This window comes from Lontra canadensis, unplaced genomic scaffold (genome assembly GCF_010015895.1).
Source record: "Lontra canadensis isolate GAN:19392208 unplaced genomic scaffold, GSC_riverotter_1.0 scaffold7, whole genome shotgun sequence".
Classification (NCBI taxonomy): Eukaryota; Metazoa; Chordata; class Mammalia; order Carnivora; family Mustelidae; genus Lontra; species Lontra canadensis.
In genome coordinates, this window is record NW_022631001.1 from 18,502,931 (window position 1) to 18,528,267 (window position 25,337).

General features: G+C 36.1%; 1 pseudogene; it reads right to left on the bottom strand.

The window, feature by feature from the left end:
• Positions 1-481: 481 nt before the first annotated feature.
• Positions 482-18,825, bottom strand: LOC116865258 (annotated as a pseudogene).
• Between the last annotated feature and the right edge of the window lie 6,512 nt (positions 18,826-25,337).

Genomic DNA, 25,337 nt, shown 5'->3' on the forward strand with positions numbered 1-25,337 from the left:
TAAGGTGAGATCAGAGGTATGCTCAAGGTTCTCATTTATGATTTTGATCTGGCTTTTTGATGACTGGATAGATGAAAGATGCCTTAGGAGAAACAATCTAAGCATAAGGGAGTGAATGCACATGGAGTATAAAGAAAGCCTGTTTCCCAGGAACACTATGGAAAAACATGACATAAAGCCATAGGTCTCAATCCTGCCTGCAATTCCAGATCATCCATAAAACTGCTTAAAAATACTGTTCTTGACCTAATGAATCAGAATCTGCTGGTCTGGGGTTTAGGTATTGGTGATTTTAACAACCCATACAAGTAAGTCTGAGGCACAGCTAGGAGTGAGAGCCACTAAGATTATGCACTGTGAAGGCACATTGTAAATAGTTGAATCTCAATATAAATGCTAAATATTGTTATTATTGCTTGATATTTATTTTTTACTATCCTAAATTGTTTATTAAGTAAGAATTTTACAAACATTTCCTGTATTAGTTGTAATGGTGGAGCTGGAGAGTATTGTGTCTTCGCCACGCTGCCTGGCAAGAACCACCAATAGTGTGGCGGAATTTGTGGCCCTTTCCTTGGCGGTGGTTCTTGCAGTGTATAGATTTCAGCCCTTGAATCTCTCTGTGCTATGGACTAGTTTGCTGATGCACTAGGTGTCAGGATTTCTTCTGGTACTTTTAAGGAATGGATCACGGAGGATAACCTCAAAGAATTTCTAGGTAGTATCTTTGCCAATTCAGTAAGAATTCAAGACTCTCAGAACCCCACAGTGGTGTCCACCTCACTCCTCTGCAACAGGCTGAAGGCTTCAGGCAAACCTTAGTTGGTTAACACTTTGATGAACAGGCTTGTTGTCGGTAGCACCCTTAGGAACCAGGCATTTGCAGCCACCATATCACACATGAATCTGATATATGATAGAACCTTGGTTGGCCTGGTATCCCAGTCTGCACACTTTATTGGGCTAGGTTAGACAGGGGGTCCTGTGGAGGGCAGAGAGCTGGTGGTATTCCCAGCAGGGCATCCTGAGAAGAAAGCACATTATATCAGACTGCTTCTTCTTCCATAGCTCCTTGATATACTTGTAAAGTGCTTACCTTGGCTTACCTTTGAGCTGATGGCTGCCACCATATGGAAAGGGAAAAGCCATTCTCCCACAACCCTTTTTGAGCCTACTACTGATTAATATTTAAATACTTAAATACAGTGATCTCAAGCCCCTTACGTGTACAGTGGGTTTTTTGTTGTTTTGGTTTTGTTTGGGTTTTTGTGTGATTTTTTGTCAAGTATGTCCACACACTGGTACTAGAAGTGGCAAGCAAGACCATTAATGACAAGCACAAGAAGTTGGACTTACAAAGCTTTTTCCAGGTTGGGAAATGGTTAGACCTTGGTGCTTAACATAGAGACTGTCTCTGCTCTTTGGTTTCTTAGGGAATAACCCATGTCAGGACAGAGATCCTCATAGAACTAATTGGGCATCCAGTATACTTAGAAAGAACCAAATCTGTCTCTCCTTGACAACATTCACTTGCTAAATCTCTCTGGCAAATGTTCTCACCCTAGAACATTCAGGAATGTAAGCTCTTCTTACTGATTGTGTGCTCCTTGAGGGCAGTGACATTATGTCTGCCTTTTGCTGTTTCTCTAACACCTTGCACAGTGCTTGTCATATAGTAGGCACCAACAAATATTTAGAGAGGAAATTATGTTGAATTTTTCCTTCTGGTGGGTATAATAGGAATGTTATTTGGATCTCTACTCACTGCCTATAGGAAAAGGGTTATTTCCCTGTGTTTGTAGCTGTTAGCTTATTTTAGAAGAATGTTTATGAGTGCTAGTGGGATATACCTGGTATGATTACTGTAAACAATTATTTTCAGAGTAATGTGGACAAATAATTCAGTTCTCTTGTGTGCTTCCACAGTAGGCAGGTGGTCAGGTCCATGTTTGCCCATCTGGGATATCACTTTGAACTTGTGCCTTGAACATGAAGTTATTAAGACATTCTGTTTCTCTTTAGAAGTCCGGGGTGTTGCCCTTTCTTTCTCTTTTTAACTAGAGTTCAGCAAAGCAAACCATTCATTATATATTAAGAAAAATTACAAAGACTATGCAATATGTATAATGTGTAATTCCTTATTAGTGTGACTTTTGCTCTCCATAATGCCTACTCTGTCAGATAAAATGAATTTTCTCATTAACCTCATGCATGCCAACTTGTCAAATTACGATGAACCAAACAAGACTCTGCCCAGAAATTGAGCTGCTATCATTGCATTTATATGGCTTTGCCAATTAGTCTATAAATAACATTTTTAACACACTTCAGAATTTTGAAACTAAACCGTTCTGAATGTTCTGAAATACAAGAATAGCAAAAAGACTATCCAAAGAAAGTTAAAAAAAATGATTTGCCTTATTAGAGGAAATGAACATTATCTAGAGGAACAAGGGATCAGATGATCATATAGACATTGAACAAATATTTATTGGATGTCTGACCTGTACGTACAGTTTTCTTAGATGCAGTAGCTGTGACTTAGTAAAGAAGTTACTATGATTTTTCCTTCAGTAGAAAATTGTTACCTGGTATATATTACACCTATATACATTATTCAGGATATTAGCAATGGAGTACCAAGATGAATAAGAAAAATTATCATACTTACGGAACTCATATTTGATGGTGAAGTCAGATAAACAAATAATTAGAAAAGAAATTGGTGAAGTGATAGTAGTGGTGTGCAAACATAAACAGAGACAGGATGGTAGCAGTTAAGGATAGATAGACACCAGGATAGGAAGGATTTGTAAAGTAAGAAATTACTTGATATAATTATGAAGTTCAAGGCATGCCTAAAGAATGAAAATGACTTAGAAGAACAATAATTCACCTTTGTTTTAATCACAGTTTTTGAGTTCTGTCCAACATATGTTTAGAGGAAACTCTGAGGATTGCATGAGAGATTGGCCAGGGACATTGCCAGTGCTCAGTCTCTCATCAGAAGTAGAGAGTAACCCATTTTTGTTTTCATCATGCCCACTGCCTTTTGACAAAGACGTACAAAGGTGGAAGTTAACAGAACCGTCTTCTCTTGAAGGCACTTTAGAGAGTAACTCTTAACACTTAAGCCTCCCTGCTGAAGATTTTTACCTTCCATGCCCAGCAGCCATATAAACTACTTTTTCCAACCACTTTTTGTCTTCTCCTTAAAAAGAGTTCCGATAAGTATGACTTTCCCCATCAAGTTTTACTTCCAGTGATGTTTTAGTGCCCTGTGGATATTCTAATGTTCATGTGCCCAGCTGGTTTACCCATTAATCTGGATCTGCCAAGAACCACTGAAATCAGAAAGTGACATGACCAGTCTTGCAGTTTACAACAGTTGTTAAAAGAGTTCATACCTGCAAGGTCTTCAGAACAATGCGTGGCATATAATAAGCACCAATAAAGATGAGACATTATTATAACAATCATAACTACTACTACACAGTACTATCAAGTGAAATAAGACACAGATACACACTTTCCATCTCCACTTATCAGTGACACAGACAAGGTCTGTCTCCTCTGCTAATGTGGTCCCACGAGAACAGAAAGCACATTTCTCTTATTGACTGATTTATGCCCAGTACTTAGCATTGTTCAATAAAGATGTGTGGAGTAAATCAAGAATAAGCTAACTTAATCCTCGTAACCCTGAAGTTCTTTTTTGAGGTGGTGTAGTGAACTAATGTCATTTTCCATTAAAGTAAAGTTGATACCCAGTCAACTCAAATTTTAAATTGATTTTATTTAAGAGTGTAGATTCTCATCACAAGTAGGAAATGAAAAGAGAAGCATGTAATTAGGAGAGGAGAAAGACAGGCACCATCCAATTAATTAAGAAATGATGCAACTCTGGCCCCCTTATTGTTTTAATAGAAACATTATTTCCCTTTTCTTCCTGATTCAAGGAGGTGTGGGGATGAGATGAAGATTGCAGGAGCGTAAGGAAGGAAGAGTCACACATAAGTGGAGTCTGCAAGTGTAGACAGTACACCTGCGAAGCCTAGCAGTGGAGGGAAAGGGTGGCCACAGAATGACAACTTCATTTCCTTGAGAGAAACCAAACATGGATCTTTGTAAATCTTATGTTCACTTACTTTTTGAAGGGATAATAATAATAATTAATAAGTGACATTACAGGGCATGCTTTGGTTAAAAAGTGATTTGTACTTGTAATATAATTATATAAAATAGTAATACAGCCTCAGTTTTTCCCATGTTAAATGGGGATATAAATATTCTTTCTCATATAAGGTATCATGTATCATGGAAAGTGCTTTAACATGCTGATACATACTAAGGGTTCATGAATGTAAGTGTTTGTCATTTGTATGTCTTTATAAATAACTCCTGACCTCTAGCCTGGAAAGGAAACATTTATTAACCTCACTTCACAGAGGAGAGAACATCAGCTGGGAAAAATGAACTGACCTGACTTGTCCCCTCTGTCTCTTAACTAGAAAATGGAAGAGCCAGGATTCTAATTCAGGATTCCATAAAAAAAATTTCTTTCTTCTGACATAAATTCTGATAACTTTTTTTTTTTGAAGTTGCAAATGTTTGTTTGTTTTTAATTTGCCAGTCTTAATAATGTACTCTTTTTCTTGTCTGCAGTACATATTTTTTATTTTTTTTTAAATGCAGTATTTATTTATTTATTTATTTAAAGATTTTTATTTATTTATTTGTCAGAGAGAGAGAGAGAAAGAGAGCACAAGCAGGCAGAATGGCAGGCAGAGGCAGAGAGAGAAGCAGGCTTCCCCCTGAGCAGGGAGCCTGATGGGAGACTCGATCCCAGGACCCTGGGATCATGACCTGAGCCCAAGGCAGCCGGTTAACCAACTGAGCCACCCAGGCATCCCTGCAGTACGTATTTTTAGAGTTTGTCAGGCTTTACACTTTAATTAAAAATGGACTCATTTGATGGTCAAACAGAAATCATTACCGTTAATATATGGTGAGATGATTTCTGTTTGAGCATCTTCAGGTTCTTAAAACTAAAGGGCCATGAGATTGCAAAGTGAGATGCAGAGGGATATGTGCATGCATCCACATAGTAGAGGGAGAGCCAGGGAAGGGGGAAGATGTACACTTGTATGGGTAAAGGGATACACCTGGAAGCTAGGTTTCTAGACAGCTCAGCATCTGGGAAGAGGCTAAGCCAAGAACACATTTGCAGTAGTAACACTTGAAAGGAGTAACAGAATCCTCTCTGCCTGGACATTGAAAGGGCAAGTCACCAAAATGAGCAAAGGAATAAATGAGCAAAGGAACTAATATGTATCAAAAGGAATACCTTATACATTCTATTATTATTAAATGCTAGTGGTGCATCAGACATTGCTCTAGTAGCTAGATACTTTACATGTCTTATCTTTACTCTTTAATAACAACGTGCTATCTTCTCCAGATTAGCATAGCTACTAGGAGCACAGTCTGGAGATCTTTCATTTTTCCTGGTTACCACACTTGTCCAGATGAGTACTGAGTTGGCTGTTTATGAAAACTGGAGTTTGGCTTTACCTGTAAGAGGTACCGAAAAGGGTAGGTGATTGGGAATGAACAATTTGTCTCAAATGTCATTTATTTTATTTTGTTCTGAGAGGCAGCAATATTAAATGGGAGATGTGATTGTAGGCTTGACTCTGGAAAATTCTGAGTTGGACACTCTTGAAGGTCACCTGACTAACTCTGTCTCTGGTGCAGTTTTCTAGGCTGCTAAGTACAATCAGGGGTCACCAATGTTTGACCAGCTGATCATAGGCACTGGCAAGAGGGCATGTGTGTTCTGATTGTTGTTTACTGGGTGCTACATACTTGGAGAGTTAAAGGGAGCCTTCAGTAGTGCCACTTTTCATCTTTCCAGTTTCACTACCTCCTACTCAACTCCATTTATTAGGTACATGCAGCAGGAAGACCCTTAGGGTTTGCCCAGAGCGGCTTCATTGAAAAATGCCTCAGGCTTCCCTTACTGCAAGTGGAGGGTGAAGGAAAAGAGCTCAGAATCTGCACATGTTTCCAGGAGCAGAGCTACAGAAATACCCAGGCTTCTGTTAATACTTCTCCAAAATACCTGCTGCTGATGGACTTAATTTTCCAGAATCAAGTTTAAACTGCCCTGAAAACTTTAGATTGCTAATGAGTTAGGGAAAGCCTGCTTTGGAGTGGAATGGGATCTTGAAACCACTGTCTCATTAACCTGAGGTTATCTTTTTTAAAAATTATTTTTCTCTAAATTTAGGATTATTTACAAAGCTCCATCAAGTTTCTCCTCCAAAAAATGCTCTGAAATTCCAAAAAGATATATTAGCACCTTGCACACAATAATAGCTCTTAAATCTTAAAACTTCTATATCAGAGATGATATCACTTTGAGCATAACAATGTATTTGTTTTAACAGAAGTGATGGAGCAGATAATAATTAGTCATTCCCTGCTTGAAATCAAGTATAATTCATTATTTGGCGAATGTTTATTGGTTTATTATTAATCACTATTTAAGAGTAAATATTGTAAATATTTTTCTCATATGTCACACTGTATTATTGTCTATATGCTCAAGAGTCTTTCTGACGTGGTAATTGTTACAATACATCCCTTTAAGTACATTTTTTCTTTTTTCTTCCTGCATTTTGATCCTCATTGTATCAGTTATTAACTTGAAAACCTTGGAAAGGTTAATTCACTTATTTAAATTTAATTTCCCTAACATTTGTAAATGGGATATTACTTGAATGGGTTGAGATAAATATGTAAGGTCATACAAATTTCTTTTAATTCAACTCAATTCAGAACACGCTTACTGAGCATGTATTCATCAGTTGTTCTGTATGTTATTTTATTTCTTCTTCTCAATCACCATACGGAGTAGGTATTATCTAGTCATATAGAAGAGGAAACTGGAGCTCAGAGAGTTAATAAACAATTTTCACAACCAGTAAATGGCAGTCAGAATTTGAACCTTAATCAGTGTGATTCTGGTGTGATTCCAGTGTGATTCTCTGGCTGCCTCCCTAAGCATAAGTCACTGTGTTTTATACTTTATTGTTCATTTCAATGTGATCTTTCATTAGTAAAATACTTCTCTTACATGTCCTGTTTTACAAAGTCATTTTGTCATGGGATTAATGTCATACATTGGATGCCAAATAAGAGCCTAGGCAGGTGAGAGAAGGATAGATGATATTGAAAATCTGGAAAAGAGAATGGAAAAGATAGAAGTAAAATATAAGGTGAGTAGTTTATTGGCCAGGGAAATTCACACCCAGAATGTAAGTTTTGGTTGGGAACATTTGCACAATATTGAAAAAATACATACTCCTATCTTGAGTTTTAACTTCCTTTGTCATACCTTTAATAATTCTTCCCCATTTCTCCCACCTCCACACCAAATCCTTTCGTTCTTGGACAGTTTTGCCTTTGCTCTAGCAAACTGACTTTTTCTCGGGAGTTGTGTATTTTCATCTCCTAAACAGCTAAATCCCATCAGCATCAGAGTTATTGCTATACTCAGAATGTGGTTCTCTGGTAAGGCCACTGGCAAAGAGTTTTTAGATGAATTCCACAAGAAATAAGGTTCTATTGATCAAAAAAATGATGAACATGAAAATAGCACTATGTTCCAAGTATTCTGTTAGTTTCCAGGAATATGAAGTCATGTTCAGCGACAGCATCCATTCTCCAAGATACGAGCATTTAAACTTATAACAGTGACAGATGGTAAGAGCATTAATAGAATTGCACCATAGAAACATGAGTGGAGAAGAAACTACCATAGGGAAGTCAAAACAGATTTATAGATGATGTGTTGATAGAAAAATTCTAGAATGGAGACTAGGAATTTACCCTGCAGGAAAGCAAAAGTTGGGCAGTGTAAGCCAAGGAAACAGTGTGAGCAAGGACAGGGTGGTATGAACAAATCTCAGTATGTTTCCATCTGACAAATAAGCTGAAAGTAGGAAAACATCATATTAGTCCTAAGAGATTTTATCTTGACCTTAAATATCAAACAAAACAACAATAATAATAACAGAATTTGACTTCAGATTAGACAAAATATGTGCTATATATATTAAAATATTGGTAGATTCATTCATTTATTCATTCAAGATTACCTGTTGGTTGACTCTTCTACCTACCAAACACTTGGCTAGCCACTGAGCATTCAATGATGAATAAAGTAGACACAGCCCCTGACTCAGAAAGCTTATTATCTAATGGAATAACAAACATTAAACAACAATATCAGATAGATAATGTGTGGTCTCTATTGTGGTAAGTAGTATGATAACATCAGTACCATGGATGAAAGAGAGGTGTCTCAGCATAACATTAGCTGAGAACTAGGTCAAAAGAAAGAAATTCAACCCAGGAATGAATACATACAAAATCAGCATAGAGGTTAAAGGTAGAAACTATCGAGTGTTTAATTTCTAAAAGGGACAAATACCTGTTTTGGCAGCAGTCTACAGGAAAGGGTTTGAAGCATTATATTTGGCCCAAGTATAAAGAAGATTCCCCATGTTGATGTTGCTGTTTGTTTTAAATTAATCCAGTGGCTTCACTAAAATAATAAAGATCAAAATTATGAGTATGATATTCCTACTCATTTTCCTGTTTTCAAGATACATCTGATACATGCATTTTGCTTTGAAATATATTTTAGTGACATTAACAAACTGAACTATTCACAAAGAAGGATATCTAGGACCTACAAATCATGCTGTGTGTCACAATGGATTAAAAAAAACAGCAGTTACCAACTTGGAGGTGTTACAGAATGATTATAAAAGCTATATCAGACATTATGTTCCATCCAACCTTTCTAGCTACTGGCCATACCTCCTTGAGCAATTTATTTAATTTCTCTAAGCCTTAATTTGTTAAACTTTATTGGAGATAAAAATATAACCTATTTCTTATGATTATTGTGAAGATGAAATAATATAATACATTTCGTATGTTCAGACTAATACCAGTCACGTAGTACATGTTCAACAAATGTTAGCTAGTATATATTGCTGATGTCTGTCAATTCTGACCACCCAGTTTGCTTTCCTGATCTTCTACTTGTAACGGTTCCCTGGCCTATTTCTCTAGGAAACTTTTTCTTCCACTGCAATCCTGTAATTCTTATGGAACTCCCAACCAAAATATCCATTTTCTAGATGATAGAGGTGGGGTTATAACCATAATGTTTCATCACCCTGGCCTGATTGGTAATGGATCATTATGTGAATCTAGCTGGCCATTTAAATCCTTCCCTGATGTTTTTACTACATATTTGTTTGTCTATTTCTTGATTTATTTATTTTTAAAGATTTTATTTCTTTCTTTGGAACAGAGACAACAGGGGTCAGGGTGCAGAGGAAGAGGGAAAGAGAAATCCAAGACTCTGCACTGAGCATCAGAACCCAACATGGGGCTTGATCTCATGACCCTCAAATTAGACCTGAGCTGAAACCAAGAGTCAGTCACTTAACCAACTGTGCCACCTAGGCACTCCCTTCACTGATGTTTTTACATGCTAAGCTGCAGGGAACTTTGTCACCTTTCAGACTGTCATGATGTGACTTCATAGCTATAGAAACCATGTCTGTCATCACATGGGGAAGGCTGAATAGATGAAGGCAACTTCTGAAAAGAAGTAGTGGTGAGAGATGGAGAGTCATGGTGAGAAAAGGCTCAAGCCTTATCTCTTAGAGACCCAAAGATGCTCTGGCTCCTGCAGTTCTTCCTTTACTTAGGGAAACATCACCAGTGACCTGCCAATAAATCTCTATGTGCTGTTTAAGCTAGTTTGGGTTGAGTGAGTTAGTTAGATTGTTTGTTTGTTTGTTTGTTTGTTTCTTTCTTTCTTTTCTTTCTTCCTTAAGATTTTATTTATTTATTTGCCCTAGAGAGAGAGAACACAAGCAGGGGGAGCTGCAGAGGGGAGAGGGAGAAACAGGCTCCCCTCTGAGCAAGGAGCCCAATGCAGGACTCGATCCCAGGACCCTGGGATCGTGACCTGAGCCTAAAGCCAGCGCTTAACTTACTGAGTCATCTAGGCATCCCATTGGGTTGAGTTGCTTTTACTTGTGATTGAAGTTGTTTGAATGTTTGCTATTGTTATATTATGGCGTTTGGTGAATGTCTACTAATAAGCATATACTTAGGAACTAGTAAATTCTCAGTAAATATTCTTAAATGAATTGAGTGTTTTTTTTTCATATTGATGAATTGGAAGATGGTTTTTGAATTAATAAATGATTATGAAGGATTATATAAAATAGAAATATTCAGAATTAAATAAAATACAGGATTAGACTTTATTAGAAGAAATGGCATAGGAGAAAATTTGAGTCTTTCAAGTGAGGCATACTTAAATTCAAACCCCACCTTTATCACTTATTAGTTGCGTGGCTTTGGGAAGAGCCCTTAATTTCTGTAAGACCAGTTTTCCCTGTAAGAGAAAGAAAATAAGTACTCTGATATGATGTTATTGTATTAGCATAAACATTTTGTATCCTTTTATCTTCTCTAACTCCTAAGAATCTAGGCACTTTGATTATATAATCATTTTTTGCATAAGATACAACATACTAATGTTAACAAAGCCACATTATTAAATAAATGAAGTAAGTTAAAAAGACCATGTTCTAGATTCTAATTATACTTTAATTTCAGAAGTTTCTAGAGAAAACTTAATTTTGTGTGCCATATTTTAAATATTTTTTTAAAAGATTTTTATTTATTTATTTGACAGACAGAGACCACAAGTAGACAGAGAGAGAGGAGGAAGCAGGTTCCCCACTGAGTAGAGAGCCCGATGTGGGGCTTGATCCTAGGACCCTGAGATCATGACCTGAGCCGAAGGCAGAGGCTTTAACCCACTGAGCCACCCAGGTGCCCCTAAATATTTTTTAAATAACCATTTTCCATAAATAGAATGCCATTTAAATATATGTTAACACTCTTTTAGAAAAATTGCAATAAATATCTTAGCAAGCTTTAATTTTTGACTGACTACATTGGCTTTTCTGTTAATGACTCTTGAGTCATTTCTATATCCTGATTATTAAATGTTTCATTGATAACAGTTTTCTTTGTATATTTTAGTATCTCTTAATGAAATTGTTTGTGCAGCCAATAATCAGAATAGTGAGGTTTGGATCACAGAATCATGGCAGCCCTTGCCACCTTTCGAATGCTTATCTTTCCTGATAATCGAGGGTATTATTTCCCTTATACATCTAAGACATATTAGAAGCTGTCTTTAACAATCATTTTCCATTACCAAGGGAGTTTGGGATAATGGAATGTGTAGTCACTTTCAATTTGTGTCAGATTTCCTGATGCATTTGTACCACCAACATTTTATCAGCTTGTCAGTAGAACAAATGAAGTTGCAAATTGCATTGACTTTTTTTCATGAAATCTTTGAAACTGTTTATTTTTAACATGACTTCTCTCCTTTTTATTTCTGTAGTGTAGCAGGCTTGATTTTCAGCGTTCAGGGTCTTTGTCACTTAGTGAGTATGGCATTCAGGCACAATAATTTCCTGGGGTCTTGAAGGTTTCGGGAGAAAAGATTTAGGCATATAGGGCATATTAAAGCTGAATGCAGATTGAAGCAATAAGCATGGAGCAATTTGATGAACTACCTGTAGACAGGAGTGGGGAATTTCTGACACATCAGGAAAGCCATTATGCTCCTGTTATATTCAGTAGTCCAGTGGCCTAAAAGGTTAACGGGTGATGTATGTTTTCATTACCTCCTATGGGCTTGATGCCTCAGAAGACCCCAGATGGCTTTTGTGGCTGCAGTTTTCTTCATTTACACTATAGCCTCTGTCACATCACACCAATATGTTTGTGAGGGTCAGATTTTGCTTTGAGGAATAGTGTCCCATGATCTCTGTAATATTCTTCTGCCTGAAAATCTGCAAGGAGTTACCACCTGGAGAGTAACTGGAAGCTCTTCAAAAACACATTTTGATTTCCTGGGTGTCAGCTGTCACTGCAAAAGCAATAACAGCAATAAAACAGCATTGACATTAGTTATCATTTATTGAACATATATTATGTAGCAGACATACTTTACATACAGTATTTCATTGTATCTTCTTGAACATAGTCCACCAAGCTAGGTGTCATGATTTCTATTTCATATATGAAAAAAGTAAGATGACTTCTAGAAAGTAACTTCTCCAAAACCAGATTCCTAGATGTGTCAGATAGAGATAGCATTCATACCAGGTCTGTCTTTCTCCAGGAAATTCTTAACAATTTAGATCATATTTAGTCCACCATGCAGTAGTTCACAGTCTAGTTGAAGAGAAAAATATATGTGAAGAATACCTATTATACAATAGTATTTTCATTTAGAAAAATGTGTGTTTAAAGGGCAAGGAAAACAGTATATATTAAGAGTTATTAATACCAGTCTTTAGGGGAAATAATTAAATCTGCCAAGGAGGGGGTCAGAAAATCCATAGAAAAGTGGTAATTTATCAGTAGAAACACAGTATTACAAGAACTGGAACCAATATTTAAGCAAAGACCTAGAGTAGGCCTTAAAAGTACAGTGTGTTGGGAGAGCAGTATAAAGTCAAGAGTGACGTAGAGGGGCACCTGGGTGGCTCAGTGGGTTAAGCCTCTGCCTTTGGCTCAGGTCATGATCTCAGGGTCCTGGGATCAAGCCCCACATCGGCCTCTCTACTCAGTGGGGAGCCTCCTTCTCCCTCTGTCTCTGCCTGCCTCTCTGCCTACTTGTGATCTCTCTCTCTGTCAAATAAATAAATAAAATCTTAAAAAAAAAAAAAAAGAGTGACGTAGGAATTGAAACACTCCAATGTCTACACCTGTCTGTATGAACATAGGAAAAACTAAAGGTGCAGAAGAGTACACCATAAAAGGAGAGGGAACAGGAGAGACTGAAGGAGGACGTCCTCTATTTTTTAAAAATTGAAGTCAATTAAAATGTGAATTTATGGGAGACTTTTATTTTTAAAATGAAATGTGAAGATTGATACCTTTCTTACCTATGACCTGGGATTATTGGAACATTGGAACAGGTATTATATAGATACAAGTAGCTATTGGAGGATATATAACTTGCCTGTCTTGGTCATGACTGTCTCCTGTCATCTTGAAATTTTATTTTAATATGTTTTCCAGGAAGGAAATTAGTTAAAATAAATAAACCAAGGTATATTTATTTTAGTGTTGTTTCATATTTAATAACATTTCTTTGTATAATCATTCAAGAAACATTTTACATGGAGTAGAAATGAGGCAGAGAGACCCCTCTCTTAAGGAGAACCCTTTCCTTAAACAGTAAAGTCAATTTTGCAGAAGTTTCTGGTACAGATATCACAGTACTTAATAAGTAGTTGGAATGTCCTTAGCATGAATCCAATATTAAGTTTGGTTTTCTAAAAAGCAAGTGTTTTCTTCACTTAAAATGACCTTGTGTCATATGTGCAAAGAGGTTGCTTTAATATAATGGGACTGTATCTATCCATTTGTCTTAGAATGCTGTGCATTTGTTTTAGAGTAAGAATTTCTCTTTCATTACATAGGCTATTATTTACTTTGTCAAATCCCTCTTGGCCTTGAGCACACTCTAGAAATAGGGATTCTTTAGAAATGCTGATAAGGATGTTCTACTAAATATTACCCTTTATAAATCTTTGAGGAGGCTCAGGAATTGGTGAAGCACTGTAAAGATTTATATAAGCAGACATACAAATCTGGGCAAATGAGGACACATAAGGGACATATCTGGGTCTACTGTCTCAAGGGCCTATGGTATGTAATGATGATTAATTTATTTTGGAAACACAACAATAAATATGTGTTCCTTTGATTTTTTAAAACACCTTTATTGATGTCTAATTGATATGTAGTAAACTGTACATATTTAAAATATATATTTTATAGTTTTGACATACGTGTATATCCATGAAACAAGCACTATTATTAAGATATGAGCACATCCATCACCCCCAAAACTTTCCTCTTGTCTGATTATTTTTTCTTCCCATGCCTTCGTGTCCCGTCCTCAAAACTCCTGATGTGCTATCTGTCATAATTCATTTCCATTTTCAATAATTTTATATAAATGGAATCATATAGCATGCTGTCTGGCTTATTTCACTGAGCATAATTATTTGAAGACTTATCTGTATTGTAGCGTACATTAGTAGTTTATTCCTTTTTATTTCTGGTGTAGTTATTGCATTGTATGGGCATGTCACAGTTTATCCATTCTCCTGTTGGTAGACAGAAGTCTCTTGAACTTTACCTTTCATGACCTTTTGTCTCATGTCTCTTTTGTTAATAAATTCTTTGTGAAAAAGTATTTCAACAGCTAAGTTCTCCACTACCTCTTAATCATAGAAAGGAAAGAAGTCCCTCTTAAGAATACACAGGGGTAGAATTACAATATTTATGATAATAATAGTAATAACAGCACCAGATGAATTTTATTGCTGTTTTTTAAACTGGACATAGCATCACTAATAATGTGAGCTGTTCCCACCCCATTTTATTTTTAACTGTTTTACAAAGCAACTCATGGGTTACAAAGATTTGACTAAAAACTATCATGATTAAATTTGAATCATTCATTTAATAAATATATTTTGAGGGCTTACTCTGTGTCATGCTCAGGACTAGGAATAAGGGATTCAAAAGTGACAAAAGGCACATCCTAGTTCTTTCATATTTAAAAGCGGATTTGTTGTAAGCATAATGAGAAGTTTAAGCATATACACAGGCCCTTTCAAAGCCCTGGCTTTGGTAGTGTGTTCACATGGTTACATATTTTGTAGGGTTTGCAAAATCAATCTATTTTAAATGCACTGATAGAACCTACATCTCTATACACTCAATTTTCCTACTACATACTTTTTTTCAGGAGTGGCATTCGAATTGTCAGGGCAGTTTGGAGATCCAGCTAAGGGAAATTGGCATTGAGAAGTAGATGGATAGATTAAAAACATACATACTATATATGTGTAGTTTGGATGTAGTAACACAGATGCATGTGGTTCACAGATAATGCTAGGTATATTAATTTAGGACTAGTCACTCCAGGTTAGACATGGTATGTAGAAATCCTGCTGTCCATTATGCTGCCTCACTGAGTTCCATGATCAAAAGGTCCATGTCCATAAATTATTTACACAATATAAAATAAAGGTACCAGGGAGCTGCACACTAGAAGAATGTGGATGGTAGAGGAAAAATTAGGTTTAAATTGGTCAGACCCAGAAGTTTGGGGGTAAGTGTGTATGTGTATGTGTCTATTGTGTGTGTATATACACACACATGCACATACACACCTCTGTATATACATAGAGATGTTAGATTATTAATTCATAAAACTATAATGTTATTTTTTCTGTGAATGGGATGTTTGTACTATTTTTTAGCTTTCAATATTTGTGTGTGATTTATTTCCTCATTTTTTTTTTTAAGATTTTATTTATTTATTTGACAGGCAGAGATCACAAGTAGGCAGAGAGGCAGGCAGAGAGAGAAGAGGAAGCAGGCTCCCTGCTCAGCAGAGAGCCCTACATGGGCCTCAATCCCAGGACCCTGGGATCATGACCTGAGCTAAAGGCAGAGTCCTCAACCCACTGAGCCACCCAGGCACCCTTATTTCCTCATTTTAAGTAAAGATTAACAGGTGCACTTGATTTTCTATTGGTAATTTTGGATTATTTTTACCAGGGTCCTTCCCCAACTTATAAATACTTGAGGCAACAAAAAACTAAGATTCATTGCTGTTCACGTGTTGCAGTTCAGTGGGGAAGATAGATCTGTAAACATACAATTAAATACAAGGGCAGAAAGGCTAAATAAAAGCACCTCAGGGAGTGCCCAGGACAGGAATAAATTCTTACTTGGAAGGACAGAATAGACTTCTTGGAGAAAGTGGTGTTAAAGCTGAGATGTAGTTTAAGTTGGTCAAAAATACATACGTTTTGTGTGTTCATGTACCTGTGTCTGGGTCAGGGGAGAAAGATAGCAGGGTGCTAAAAGTGTTTAACTTTACCCTTAGACATACAGAATTTTAAAATAGGTGGGTGGTGACACAAGATCAGATTTTCCAGTTTTGTTTTTTTAAACATGCTTTTTATATACATTAGTTACATACATTTTATATTTAATCCTAAGGGACATGAAATGCCAAGAGTTTAGGCAGAATGGACTGTATTTGATTGTGTGTCTTCCAAAACTGTTTCTTTCCTCTAAGATATCCTAATACTCTAGAGGCAGTTGCCAAGGGGTAGTTTTCAAATGCAGTAGCATTTGGTGAAGGATTGTTCCTCATTGTGGTGAATGGTATCTGGGATTCCATTTTAAACACCAATAATGCAGGCCCCACTAAGTCATTGCAGACTTAATCAATGTTTGTTATTGAGAGAGGGTCAGAAATAATGGGCTGATGTGTTTGTCCATTTTCTACTGTTTAATTTGCTTTGTGAGCTTGCTTTATTTATTGCTTAATTTATTGCTGTCCTCTAAGCTTCATTTCCTTATGTTTACAAAAAGGGTAAAAATCACACTTTATAGATTGTTTTGAGAATAAGGGGATCTAATAAAATAATTCAGAGTAGAAGTTCCTAATATAAAATAGAAATTCAGTAAGTTTTAAACAAATATGCACTTTAATAGTTCTACCATTGTAGGCTTAAATATTTAAATGTAAAGTTAGAAATCATAGAACTCCTAGAAGAAAACATAGGCAGTAAGCTCTTTGAGATAGGTGTTTGCAGTTTTTTTTTGATATGTGTTCTCAGGCAAGAACAACAAAAGCAACAATTAACCAAAGAGACTACATCAAACTAAAATCTTTTGCACAGTAAAGGAAATCATCAATAAAACGAGAAGGCAACTTGAGATCTCTGTCAAATAAATAAATAAAATCTTAAAAAAAAAAAAAAACAAGAAGGCAATCTACTGAATGGGAAACGATATTTGCAAATGCTATATCTGATAAGGGGTTAATATGCAAAATGTATGAGGAACTTAAAGAACTCAAGATAGATGCATAGATAGGTAGATAAACAGAGATATAGAGATGTATTTAAACAAAAAATCCAATTAAAAATGGACAGAAAAGAGACTTCTAGGTGACTCATCAGTTGACTGTCTGATTCTTGATTTGGTCCTAGGTCATGATCTTGGGGTTGTGGGCTAGAGGCCCATGTTAGACTCTGTGCTTAATGTGGAGTCTGCTTCAGATTCTCTCTCTCTCCCTCTCCTTCTGTCCCTCCCACCTTCCCTGAGTACATGTGTATACCTGTGGTCTCTCTCTCTCAAATAAAGAAATAAGATCTTTAAAAAAAAAAAACAAAACAAAACACAATGAGATACCATCTCACACCTGTCAGGATGACTATTATCAAAAAGACCAAAATACCAAATGCTGGCAAGGACGTGGATAAGAGGGAATCCTCATGTATTGTTGGAGGGAATGTAAACTGGTACAGCTGCTGTGGAAAACAATATGGAGGCTCCTCAAAAAAACACAATTACAACTATTACATGATCCAAAAATTCTACTTCTAGATATTTATCTGAAGAAAATGAAATTACTAATAAAAGATTTTATTTATTTGACAGAGAGAGAGAGTTCACAAGGAGGCAGAGAGGCAGGCAGAGAGAGAGGGGGAAGCAGGCTCTCTGCTGTGCAGAGAGCCTGATGTGGGGCTCAATCCCAGGATCCTGAGACCACGACCTGAGCCAAAGGCAGAGGCTTAACCCACTGAGCCACCCAGGCACCCTGAAAATACTAATTAAAAATATGTGTGCACCCTGTGTTCATTGAGACATGTCTTTACAATAGCCAACACATGGAAGCATCCTTTGTATCCATTGATAGGTAAGTAGGTAAAGAAAATATATACACACACACGTGCACGCACACACACAAACATATATACACATGAAGAAATGTTCTAATGGAGTATTCTTCAGCCATAAAAAAGAATGAAATCTTGCCATGGGTAACAACATGGATAATAACAGAAGGTGTTATGCGAAGTACGGTAAGTCAGATTTCACTTATATATGTAATCTGATTTCACTTATATATGTAATCTAACAAAACAAAACAAAACAAAACAGAAACAGATTTCTAGGAACAAAGAATAATCCAGTGTCTGCCAGAGGAGAGGGGGTTAGGGTTGAGGTAAAATAGGTCATGGGTATTAAAAGGAACAAATTTCCAGTTATAAAATAAATCACAGGAATATAATGTACAGCATAGTGAATATAGTCAGTGATATGGTAACAACTTTGGTGACAAATGGTAGCTAGATTTATCATGGTGACCACTTTGTAATACATAAAAATATTGTACCCCTCCATCTGTCAACTATAATTCAATTAAAAAAAAGTTCTATTATTTTGTAATGAGATGCTGTCTATAGCTCTTCTCTTATGTTCTTCATGAGGTACTTTTTGGAGAATGGCTCTAGAAGATTTTTTTTTTCCCTAAATGTATAATGTCCCATTGAATTACTTCACTTAATAAAAAATTGAGTAATACTTAGAAGTCCATTAAAAGAGTGATTTTAACAGGTCACTGAAAACTTATTTTATATCCTTCTGAGAATACTCCTAATATTTACTAAATATTCAAGATGATGCACCTCTTTTTAAAAAGACAGGGACCGTACCTTCTACAAGATGCTGTTCAGTTGTACCATCATCCTGGATGCAGTTTTGAGAGGTGGAGTGCATAGGAGTATTCTGTATCACTATGGTCTTCATGTTGACCTGCCATTGCCAAAAGTGACTTCCCAGAATGCCCAGTTTTATTTTGTTTTTAAAAGTACAGCAATGGTAGGCAAAGTTTTTACATTATGGATCTGTGGATGTGGTTTGGTGTAATACTTGTCTCACTAACTCCTGTTCCTTTGTGATAGTCTTGCTTTGAACATTGCTAGTTCAGAAGTTACTTCCCTGGCCCTAAGGTTAAGTTCCTTTCTTTATATTCCCTTAGTTCCCTGTGTCTTAGTTTCCTGTATCTTCTCACTTGTTGTCTATTGTTATGTCTGTGTTACATATTGAACATCTGTCTCTCTAATATATAAGCTCTGAGAGTACAGGAACTAAATGCTATATCCCCTTCACTTCTGGAAGTTTTTAGCATATAACAAGTATCCAGTAAACATTTATCAAGTGCATGGTGAATGAGTATATGAATGATCGTTTAGTTACGAATCAAGATTGTAACTGGAGAGGTGCTTGTGTGGCTCAGTTGGTTTAGTTTTCAACTCTGGTCTTGATCTAAGGGTCATGAGTTAAAGCCCTGTGTTGGGCTCTATACTGTGCGTGGAGCCCACTAAAAAAAAAAAAAAAAAGAAGAAAGAGAGAGTGAGAGAAAGAAAGAAAAAAAAGAAAAGAAAAGAAAAGAAATCACACCTGGAAACCATAGTCATAGACCTTTCAGGATCCATGCAGAAATAGAAAGTTCTTCAAATTCTAAAACTGAGGGAATTTTGAGAAATTAAAAGAGAAATAAATACAGAAGAAATACTGATTCTTTTTTTTTTTTTAAAGATCCATGCTGTTAAAGGCAAAAATGCCATGCACAACTTGGTTTTCTCATAAAATTTTAACATTTGTTTCACTAAATTGAAAAGGAGAGCATATATAGACAAGTGAATATTTACAAATTGAATTTATTTTTTTTTTCATCTTTAATACAAATTCAGCCCCAAGCTGCTGGCCTTTAAAAAGCAACACTCTTATCATTTGTTGGGTGATGAGATAAAGAAAAAAAATTAAGATTTGAAAAAAAAAAATCAATCATGGTCCAGTTAAAAAAAAAATATCAATTTTAGGGTGATTGGCCTGGTGTCCCTTAGTGACAGGGTAAATAGGAAGAGAGAAAGCGAAGTTATATTTATTGAGCATTTATCAAGAGTCAGTCCCCAAACTAGACACTTTACATTGGTTATCTGATTTAATTTCCATAACAGTAATTTGGAGTTGATATTATTATTTTCATTTTTGAAGTGAAATACTGAGGCGCATTTAGCAGAAAACTTTCAAAAGCATTCTTACTTAAGGGGGAGTGGAGAGGCACCTTAGGTTCAGGTCATGATCCTAGGGTTCTAAAGCTTCTCTGTCACCTTCTGCCCCTCTGCCCCGTTTGTGTGCTCACATGATTTCTCTCTCCCTCTCTCTCTCCCCCTCTCATTTTGCTCTCTCTCTCTCAAATAAATAAATCTTTATTAAAAAAAAGAAAGAAAGAAAGAAAGAAAGAAAAGACAAGGGAGAGTGGAATTGTAAATAGGTTTTTCCAGGCCCCAAGGCTCAGGCTGCTGGTCTCACCCAGTGGCCCAGGAAACAAACAAACAAAAAGCTCTCATTTGTAAAACAGAAGCTCACAACAGCCATATCCTAAAGTCCGTTTCCTCTTTGGGAAAAAGGCAACGTCTTCAAAGGCAAAAAGTATCTTATCTCTATTCCTTCAGTATCTGAACCCGTACTATTCAGTAAGGTGACCCACATACTTAAAATTACATGTTCTCGTAGATGCATTTTTAAAAGGTTAGAAGAAATAGATACAGTAAATTATAATAACATTTTAACTCAATAAATAAATACACAATATTATTACTTAAACCTAAACAATATAAGATTATTAATGTAAATTCTTTTCTTAGTACATTTTCAGAATCTGATGTGCATTTTACCCTTGGAGCTTGTCTGGATTAGCCACTTTTTAGGAGCTCAGTAGCCATAGGGCATCAGGAACTGCCTTGTTGGGCAGCACAGTTAGGACTAGGTAGTTAGGACTAGATAGACTGTCTTAGACAGGGAAACTTTACACTTTATTCATTAAAATATCAACATGCCCACTGTCATTTCTTCTATATTGCTGACCTTCTCAGTGCTGCTTAAGGATGAGTAACTAGGTTTTAGAGTCAGGGTTCCATAAATCTCTGCCCCTTACTAGCCATGAGTCATTGAACATATTATTTAACATGTTTTAGCCTCAGTTTTGTCATTTACAAAATGGGGACAGTGATGTCTAGCTCACAAGGTAGTGATGTCAGATATAAATCTTCTGGCACATGACACTTGGTCCATAACTAGATGCTCTTAATACTAAAATTGAATCTCATATTCTTCTGACTTTAATAGAGATTGAGTGCACTATTCTTGACAACTGAAATTCATATGGTTTACTGGTCTACTTGTGACACTTCCCCCACCCCCACCCCAGCCCCACCTCATTGCTGTACCCATAATTGTGAATCTGGGTTAGTCAATCACTCACCCTCTGTGAGTAGATAAAAATTGGTATGGGTCTCATACACTTGATGTATTTATTGTTTTCTTATACATTGGAGTTTCCTGCAGAATGACAAGTGTGAGCTAATTGGGTTAATTTATAACCTTTTAGAAATCCCATTAGCTCACTCACAGATGAATACTCTGTAGTATTGAGCTTTTTAAGTGTTTAAGCTCTTTAAGGCCCAGCTACTATCAACTAGAACAAAAGGAAACCACAGACCTACCCATTCTGTTCCTTCTCTCCATGTGAAACAGATTATTACAAGTCCATGCATACTTTATCTTGGTTTCTCCTGGTCCTAAGCTAATTGCACAAGTCTCCCTATGCCAATTCTAAAATGTGCTGAAGGTCCACATATCCTTCTTGAGTTTCTTCCCAACAGTATGTAGAAAACGCCTACTGAAGCAGGAGCTGTGTGTTCAAAACTCAGGATTCTATTTATGTTGTTTCTCCCACTTCTACCTATCTGAGAAGGGCCATCTTACTACTCTCTCCCAAAGCTGTTACCCAGAATCAGCTGTTTATTCTCAAACAACTTCTTAAAACCCAGGCAGAGATGGTGTTGAGAATTCCAAGTAGAATTATCCCAATATATTATTTTCCTTTCTTAAATAAACATGCTAAAGAAACCAGAAATTATTCTCAATGTGTAGTTTTGATTAATTCAAAATTGTTGTTCTATTGATTGTATCTTCTGAGTCAAAGTATAGCAACATTTGCATTCTGGCTTTGATTTCTCAAAATAAACCCTAAATTTATAGTAAGATTGTCTCATATACTATCTTACCCTCTCAAAAGTTAGTTAATAAACTAAAATTTAAGAAATATTCACAAAATGTTATTATAACTTGAATTCTGTATTTTAAAAACATTAATAAAACATGGTTTTTATATGTTTTATAGAGGACTGCTGACAAGTGTCTGTGTGTATATGCATGTACTCACATGCATGTGTAGGTATATATGCAACTTATATGCTAGTGTACCATTAAAAAAGATTTGGCAGCAAACGAGAGAAACTGTAATCTGAATAAGTCCTATAAATATGAGCCTTCAAAATTCATCAAATATTTTATATTCTTACTGTTAGGTTGTGAACAAAAATGCTTTACTATCTATGTCTTTTATAGATGAGAAAGCTAAGGTCGAGTATTTAAGTGATTTTCTTGGGGATGATTTTTGGCTGAGCAAAGGATGTCACTTCACCTATACTACCAAATCTGCTGAAAACTTATTGGTGAATTAATCAACAATTAACAAGGCCAAAGCACCATTTTATAGGTATTTATAAGACTTTCTTTGCTAAATAAAGCCTTTTCTTTGACTAGAGAGAACAGCCTGATTTATGAATGTAAATGCATTTTTGAGGCTACAAATATCAGCTTCATCTCTTGAAAGATGTGGTATTGTTGTACTGGAAAGCATCATTTCATGACAGCTCTTCATTCTCATTCTCCATTCATGGCTCTACCACTTTTTTGCAGTATGACACTGGAAAATTCCCTTTGTTTTTCTTATCTTCACTGCCCTCTAAAAAAAGTAATTCTCGATTCCCTATTTTCTCATGGTATAACAAAGCACAAATAAATGTAGTACGTGAATGTTTGTTGATAGTATTGAGACTGTTTGCAAGACATAAGGCATCCTTACCACACTCTTTTGTTCACTGAGCTTGGTAACTGAGCATGGTTCTGTGATAAAGACACAGGTTTTGGAGATAGATTGTCCTGGATTAGAATCCTTGCTTTGACATTCAGTAGATTGGAAATGGTGGAGAGGCATTTAACTTTCTGAACCTCCTTTTCTTCATCTGTGAAATGGCTACTTTGACCCCTCAGGGTTATTGTGAAAATGATGCCTACTGAGAAATATGCTCCAAAATCCTACAGTTGATTACCATGGTAACTGAAAGAAAGCCACTCTGGAACTTATCTTGTGGCAAACAAACTACTGTCACTTCTTTATCTTTCATTCTGTCTGTTTCAAGCAAAAGCCAAGCATATCCAGGCTTTAACTTATAACAAAAACCAACCTCAAGAGATTTAAACGTATTTCTCACTTTATTAGGTAGCTACGTTATCCTTTAAAAACAAAGATCAATACATTACTGGTCACTGGCCTCCTAGTTGTCATTATGACAATACTCCTCTTCCCTAACCATTTCTCATTTACATTTAATAATAACATTTGAGGGAATCATTATACACTAGTCTTGGTGGGAACAAAAAAAGAAAAAGAAGAAAAGAAAAAAACCCAGAAGAGATAGATAGATAGATAGATAGATAGATAGATAGATATATATATATATATATATATATATATATATATATATATATATAAAATTAAAAAGGAGATAGTCAAAGATTCAAACTGTTTTTTATATGAACACCTTGTTGGCTGCAGCAGGTGCAAATAGACAAATAGATTGCCTATCAAAGTATCTGTAAGTGAAAAAACAAACCATCACCAACATGAACAATGGCAAGTAATTTCTGCATCATCTGCCAGAATAGTCTCATATCACTCTCACTGAGTATTTGATTTAGACAGTTATCAGAATTAATTTGCATTACTCAAAGGGGATCAAAGGGCTGAGTTGCATTATTTACATGTCAGCTGTCCTCATTTACTATTTAAAATTATAAATGATCCCTATTCTTAGAGCAACATAAATGAGAATTGCTTTATGACCTGAAAAAAGTCACTACCATGTGCAGGTATAACCCATGTTAAAAAACCTTCACCATTTCCTTGAGCCTGTCTAGATACAAAAGATGGTTACAGTTGTCTGAAAATACTTTTATGTACAACATGAGGAGCACCTCTGTGATGGAAAAATAAGTGATCATTTAGTGTTTCTCAGAGAGGGTACTATTGACATTTTGGGGGTGGGAAAAGTATTAATTTTGAAGGACCTGTAGCACATCAAAAGTTGTTTAGAGGCGTGCCTGGGTGGCTGCCACTCTCCCTGCTTGTATGCTCTCTCTCTCTCTCTCTCTGACAAATAAGTAAATAAAATCTTAAAAAAAAATGTTTAGAATCCCTGTCTTAAATACTTTGGGACAACCAAAAAATAACCCCCGACACACAAACATTTCTAAATGCTGTCTAGGGGTATTATATTCCCTAGTGGAGGACTACTGAGATAAAACAAGGTAGGGATCATCTGGACAGTAAGAGCCCAGGATCTGGATTTGACTCTTGGCCACATAAACTTATTAGCTCCATAATCTTGGTTATTTAAATTCCCTGAGCCTCAGTTTTATCTTCCTTCTTAGGCGATTAATAAATTAATGCTAGTAAAAGTCATTAACATGATGCTTGGCATATAAGAAGTCAAAGGGTAATAATTTGTATAGACCTTGACAAATGTGTTTTAATAAAAATTCATATTGGCTCAAAAAAAAAAAAGTGGCTAGTGCAGTCAGTAGTGATGATGGTAGTTGTCATGGGAAAAATGGCACTGGTGTACCACCATGGTACACATAGGGGAAACAGGAGGAAAGGTGTTTAAGATGTTACCTTAGTGCCATACTGCTTCAGTTGGAATGTCTGCCACTATGCTATTCGGGCCAATTCCCTATATGCCCTATGCTCCAGTTTCCTTCTATAAAATGATGACCACAATAACATGTACTGTAATTTGTGGTAAAAAAAAAAAAAAAAAAAAAAAAACAACAAACAAAGAAATAAAATGCTATAAAATGAATCAGGTTTTGAGTTGCCTGTGAATTCAGTGGAGACAGGAGGAGAATGGATCATTTGACTTTTTGCTTCCAAAATCTTCAGCCACATTAGCTTCAATTTTATGGGTGTTGTTGGCTCCATAATAGTTAACTAGTCAGTTTCTCACAGAAGGTATGTCAAAGTGGCTCAACTGAAGGTGCTGTTGTTTTCTCTGGTAATGAGATCTGGCTGAGATAGTCTTTACTTTCAAGAGAGTTTTGCATTTAAGATGTACCCTAGATTCTAG